We start from the raw sequence: 7055 nt of genomic DNA on the forward strand, positions 1-7055 counted from the left end.
CTTTAGTGATCATAATAAATGATTGAGTATAGTAAAGTCAATTCATATTAAAGTGAATAAACACACACACACACACACACACGTTAAGGAGGGTGAAAAAGTTCATAAGTGCTAAATTTGGCTGAAGGATGAGATGGCCCAGAATATTGACAAATTGTAGAAAGCTTCAATCAGTCATACTTGAGTGCTTATTCTTACTCTTATGCTAACTCTTGAGAAAGTACAATATAACAGAGTTGGTAGCCCACAGTGAGCTTCAGGTCTAGAGGGGGAGAAAAACATACCATTAATATGAATGAATTATGGACCTGGATGTAAGTGCAGTAGGGCTGAGAAAGGGATGAATAAAGATGCAAATCCATGTGAAAGTTCAGAAGAGAGTGAAAGAAGAGAACATGAAGACTTAGGGAAAGCCTATTGGAGTAGATGTGCTTTTAATAAGGTGTGAAAGGTAGGGAGAGTGATTGTCAAATATGAGGAAGGAGGGTGTTCCAGGTCAGTGGCAAAATAGATGAGATCGAGGTACAGCAAGAGGTTGGCATTAGAGGAGCAAAGTGTGCAGGCTGAGTTATAACAGGAAATCTGGGAGGTAAGGTACAGGGTGAATAAATGCTTTAAGGCCATCGGTAAGTAGTTTCCGTTTGATGTGAATGGGCAACTACTGTAGGGTCTTGAGGACTGGGGAACCTTTCACTCAATGGTTTTGTAGAAAAATTAGAGTGAAGTTTGGACAGGAGAGGGGAGAGCCAGCAGGCAAGAATATCAGCAAGGAGGCTGATGCAGTAATCAAAGCAGGATAGGATAAGTGCTTGGATTAATGTTGAAGCAGTTTGGATGGAGAGATAAGAGCAGATTTGAGTAATTTGTGATGGTTAAACCTGTGGTGAGCCCAGAACAAGCTGCCTTACCAGTGACTATTTGTGATCCTGTGAATAACAACAAGGAAGTGACTTTACAAAGGCATTGATGGACTCTACCTGGGACAGGTGATTGCTGGCCTGTGGGGGTGGAGCAAAGAGAGAGGCAGGGCCTTCTCTCCCTGTTCTACCTGGCAACGGACCTAGACCAATTAATGACTGCCACATAGAGTTATGGCTTGCAACGCCTAAGACAGATAAAGGAGGCAGCAAGGAGGCATGCAGAGGGGTAGAAGCATGCAGGAAAGCAAGAAGAAGAAGCACATACAGAGAGAGAAAGTAGCACAGAGGCACACTGAGACACAGAGAGGAGCGAGCACTGGAGCAGCAGAAGCAGGCAGAGAGGGGAAACATAAGTCAGGTATAATTAGAAGGTTGGCTTGGGAGGAAAAGAGTAATAGTAGAAAAAAAAAACAGATAAGCTGACACCAGATGTTGGAGAACCTTGAAGAGGTTTGCTTAATGCCTAGTGAGACAAGAAGCCATTGAGGACTAGGAGGTGGAGGGATGTGGATACTTCAGGAGATGATCTGTGCAGCAGCCTTTATTTTAGGTTGAAATAGGGAGAGTATGGTGGGCAAGAGGTTATTGAAGAGCCAAATGCAATTGGGTTTGGACATGGCAAGACAGAGCTCATATCAGGAGGCAGTAGTGTTGGTGGAGAGAAAGGGGGCTAATTGGGATGGTGTTGACAAGAAGAGCCACCATGATTTAGGAATACACTGAATCTGCAAAATGAATGACAGCAGGTCTCTACAAAACCTTGGGAAGACTGGTGGCTATGGTAGGGGTCACCATGACTATATGTGTGCCATGGACTCCATGCCATGAGGATCCTGAAATTCTTCTCCTCTAGCCACAGCACACAACTGATTTCATATATTTGTCCCTGTGTTTTATCCTGTTTTAGTGTCTTGTTTTATTCCTGATATGTATGTCTCCAGTCCTTTCTCCCCACTTATCAATCTATAGTGATAATAATAATTATGGCATTTGTTAACCACTTACAAATGGCAAGCACTGTTCTAAGCACTGGGGTAGATACAAGGTAATCAGGTTCCCCATGTGGGTTTCACAGTCTTAATCTCCACTTTACAGATGAAGTAACTGAGACACAGAGAAGTTAAGCGGCTTGCCCAAGGTCACACAGAAGATGAGTGGTGGGGCCAGGATTAGAACCCATGTCCTCTGGCTCCCAAGCCTCTGCTCTTTCCACTAAGGCATTATGCTTTTCCATATTTAGCCATTAGTTTCTGCAGTGGTCTGTACGAAGCACTTGGGAGAGTACAAAACAACAAAGTTGGTAGACACATTCCCTACCCATAATAAACTTACAGCTTATAGGAGAAGACAGACATTAATATAAATAATAATTTACAGATATATACACAAGTGCTTTGGGACTAAAGGTGGGGGGTTAATGCATACAGTAAGTGCTCAGTAAATGATTGAATGAATACCAAATGCCTTAGGCCATTAGCCTCACAAGGGACAGGAAGCATGATTAAATTACATCTGTATATTCTCTCCCAGCATTTAGTACAGTGTTCTGTACACAGCAAGGGCTTAATAAATACCTCAGAGAGTTGAGGACTACATTGAGGTTGGTGGTTTTTGTGACAGAGAGGATAGTTAATATGTTGACTGAGATGTATCCGCTACCCTAAGAAAATGCTCCCATGAGTCCCTCCCTCCAGTTATCACGTCATTTCCCCACTACCCTTCATTTCCAAACTCCTTGAGGGATTTGTTTACATTACCTACCAACACTTTCTCTCTTCCAATTCTCTCCTCTGAAATCTGCCTTCTGCTCCCTCCATTTCATGGAAACTGTCAATTGACTGACAATAAATATGAGCGCTTACTGTGTGCTCCCTGTGTACTGAGTGTGAGGGAGAGTACAATATTAACAGATTGGTAGATATATTCCCTGCTCACTATGAGTTTACAGTCTAAAGGGGGAGATATATCAATTTAATGATAAATTATATCATAATTTAATGTATAAATTATATCATAATTTAATAATCATTAAATAATTATTAATTATTAAATTAAATCATAATTTAATGATAAATTATGAATATGTATGTAAGTTCAATGGGGCTGAGGAATGGATGAATTGGAAAGAGCAAATCAGGGTGACACAGAAGCAAGTGGGAGAAGAGGAAATGAGGGCTTAGATAGGAAGGACTCTTGAAGGAGTTGTGTCTTCAATAAGGCTTAGATGATGAGGAGAGTAATTGTCTGTTGAACATGAAGAGGGAGGGTATTCCAGACCAGAGGCAGGATGTGACAGTTTGGTGGCAAGATAGATGAGATTAAGGGGGCTAGGGGAATAGGATGGCGATAGAGGAGCAAAGTGTGCAGGCTGTGGTAGGAAATGAGGGAGGTAAGGTAGGATGGGCAAGGTGATTGAGTGCTTCAGGTCAATGATGATATGTTTCTGTTTGCAGAGGTGGATGGGCAGCTACTGGAGGTTCTTGAAGAGTGGGGAAACATGGACAGAACCTTTTTGCAGAAAAATGATCCGGGCAGCAGAGTGAAATGTGGGCTGGAGTGGGGACAGACAGAAGACTGGAAGGTCAGAAAAGAGGCTGATGTAATAATCAAGGTGGCATAGGATGAGTGATTGTATTAACATGGTATTGGGTCGAGAGGAAAGGGCAGAATTTAGTGATGTTGTGAAGGTTGTGCTGACAGGATTTAGTGACAGATTGAATATGTGGGTTGAATGAGAGAGGTGGGTTAAAGATAATGCCAAGGTTATGAACTTTTGAGACAGGAAGAATGGTGGTACTGTCTAGAGTAAAAGGAAATAAATGAGTGGGAGGACAGGGTTTGGGTAAGAAGATTTGGAATCATTTTTGAGGTATCAGCTTGGCATCCAAATAGAGATGTCTTGAAGGCAGGAGGGAGTGTGAAATCATAAAGAGGAGAAAGATCAGGGCTAGAGTTGTAGATTTGGAAATCACCCACATAAAGAAGGTAATAATAATAATAATAATGGTAATTGTGGTATTTGTTTATGTGCTTACTATGTTCCAGGCACTGTACAAAGTGCTGGGATAGATATGAGCAAATTGGATTGGACACAGTCCCTGTCCTGCATGAGGCTCACAACCTAATCCCAATTTTACAGATGAGGTAACTGAGGCACAGAGAAGTGAAGTGATTTGCCCAAGGTCACACAGCAGACAAGTGGTGGACCAGAAATATAATCCATGACCTTCTGACTCCCAGGTCTGCTATTTCTACCCCGTTACCAGTTAAAGCCAGGGAGGATGGCTGCTCCTCCCCCCACAGACTCTCAGGTCTGTGCTCTATCCACTCTGCATAGTAATTGAAGCCATGGGAATGAAAAAATTTTCCAAGGGAGTGAGTATAAATGGAAAACAAAAGACCCAGATCTGAACCTTGAGGAACTTCCAGAATTAGAAGATGGGAGGCAGAGGAAGAGCCCTTGAAGAGACTGAGAATAAGTGTCCGGATAGATAGGAGGAGAACCAGGAGAAGCCAGTGTCAGGGAAGCCAAGGTTGAATAATGTTTCCAGGAGAACAGGTGCTTGACAGTGTCAAAGGCAGATGAAAAGTTAATGAGGATTAGGATGGAGTAGATGGAGTAGAGGCTATTGGATTTGGCAAGAAGGAGATCATTGGTGACCTTTGGGAAGGCAGTTTCTGAGGAGTGAAGAATTCAGAAGCCAGATTATAGGGCATCAAGAAATGAACTGAAGGAGAGGAACATGAGAGAGTGGGTGTAAACAACTTTTCAAGGAGTTTAGAGAGTAATCACAGGAGGGAGATGGGTGATAACTGGAGGGAGCCATGGGGTCAGGCGAGGGTTATTTTAGGATGCGGGAGACATGAACATGTTTGAAAGCCCTAGGTAAAAAGCCATTGGAGAACAAACTGTTGAACATGGTGGTCAGGGAGGAAAGAAGGGGCAGGTTGCTGTTCATGGGGTCAAATGATGGTCACTCGTAAAATGGCTTCTGTATTACAAAAAGGAATCACTCATGCTCTCCAAAGATAGTTCTGGTGACCTTCATCCATATATCTAGAGTAAGTCTTCTTTTATGCCCCTGTGGACATGCTAGAACCAGGAACTAGAGGAAATTTAATATTTATGTTGTCTTAAGCAGAGTTTCTGGCCAGATAATCAGAAGCATGCATTCCAATTTCTCCTCACTGCCAATGTGATATTTTGGTCTGTTTTTGGAACTGTAGAAGGGAGTTATGTTTTGACTGCCAAGGCAGACCTGAAAATGGTCTCTGGCACCACCACACCTGCTCTTCTCATTTTCAAAACCCTTCTAAAATTACATAATAATAATAATAATTGTATTTGTGAAATGCTTACTATATGCCAAGCACTCTTCTAAGCACTGGGATAGATAAAAGGTAATCAGGTTGTCCCAAGTGGGGCTCACAGTCTTCATCCCCATTTTAAAGATGAGGAAACTTACCCTGCTTACCACTCCAGTGTTCTCATTCACATGAGCACTTGGGCACACCCCTATCTCCCTTCTTGTCTTATGCTGTTGAGTCTTGTCCAACCCATAGTGACGCCATGGACACATCTCTTCCAGAACACCCCACTTTCACCTGCAATTGTTCTGGTAGAGTTTTCCTGGTAAAAATAGGAAGTGGTTTGCCATTGCCTTCTGCCATTCAGTAAACTTGAGTCTCCTCCCTCGACTCTCTCCCATGCCACTGCTGGCCAGCAAAGGTGAGTTTTGACTTGTAGCAGATTGCCTTCCACTCACTAATCACTTCCCAAGCTAGGAATGGAAAGGGTTGGAAATGACTCTGCCTCCTGTAGCCGAAACAGGTAGAGTAGTGGAAACTCTCCGGGTACGATCCTGAGTGGGGGCCTACATCCTTATCTATAATTTATATCAGTGTCTTTCTCCCTGTCCTAGATTGTAAACAGTAACACCTTTTCTTTGGCTTTAAAGCATTCAATCACTTTGTCCCCTCATATCTTACTTCATTGATTTCGTACTACAACCCAGCATGTTCACTTTGCTCCTTAACACCAACCTATGCACTGTATCTCATTGTCATCTTTCTTGTCACCAACCCCTTGCCAACGTCCTGCCTCTGGCCTAGAATTCCCTCCCCCTTCATAACTGACAGACTATCACTCTCCCCATCTTCAAAACCTTAATAATCACATCTCCTACAAGAGGCTTTCCTGACTAAGCTCTAATTTCTCATACTCCTTATCCTTTCTGTGTCAACCTTGCACTTGGATTAGTGTGGCTTAGTGAGTACAACACAGGCCTGGGAGTCGGAAGGCCCTGGCTTCTAATCCTGGTTCCACCACATGTCTGCTGTGTGACCTTGGGAAAATCTCAGTTACCTCATTTGTAAAATGGAGATTAGGAGTGTGAGGCCCATGTGGGACAGAGGCTGTATCCAACGTAACTGTACCACAACACTTAGAACATTGTTTGGCATGTAGTAAATGCTTAATAAGGACCACAATTATTATTATTATTATTACCCTTTATTCACCCCCCCCCCCCAAGTCTACAGCATATATATATATCAGGGAACATGTTTAACAAACCTCTCAGGGTCACACCTGGAGAGTTTCCAGTACTCTACCAATCTCGACTGTGGGAGGGAGAGTCAAGCAGAGGCATACCCATTCCACTCCTAGCTTGGGCAGTGGCTAGCGAGTGGAAGGCAATCTCTGCTACAAGTCTTGATTCAATTTATCGTGATTGTGTTGTCTTGTTTTGGTCCGTCTGTCTCCCCCAAATAGACTATAAGCCCGTCATTGGGCAGGGATTGTCTCTATCTGTTGCCAAATTGTACATTCCAAGCACTTAGTACAGTGCTCTGCACATAGTTTGCACTCAATAAATTCTATTGAATGAATGAACTCTGTTATATTGTACTCTCCCAAGGACTGTATATGGTGCTTGGCACACAGTAAGCATTCAATAATTGTAATTAATTGATTGACAGGTCAGGGCACTGGGGAGAGGATACATTCCCTAAGTAAGCCCAGAGATTTTTCCTCTTCAGATTTACTAAATCTTATCTCCCTTCAAAAGAGGTTTTTATTACTTACTATGTGTAACGTTTTGTGTCGTCTGGATTAGATACAAGATTATCAGAAAT

At 42.7% G+C, this 7055-nt stretch overlaps 1 non-coding gene across 1 annotated transcript; it reads left to right on the forward strand.

Annotated features, from left to right (window-relative positions):
* The first annotated feature begins 6492 nt into the window (after positions 1–6492).
* LOC114817134 lies at positions 6493–6632 on the forward strand. The gene has a single exon (XR_003764983.1). It is a non-coding gene; the product is annotated as a small nucleolar RNA SNORA7 (small nucleolar RNA).
* Positions 6633–7055: the final 423 nt, after the last annotated feature.

This window comes from Ornithorhynchus anatinus, chromosome 1 (assembly GCF_004115215.2).
Source record: "Ornithorhynchus anatinus isolate Pmale09 chromosome 1, mOrnAna1.pri.v4, whole genome shotgun sequence".
NCBI lineage: Eukaryota > Metazoa > Chordata > Mammalia > Monotremata > Ornithorhynchidae > Ornithorhynchus > Ornithorhynchus anatinus.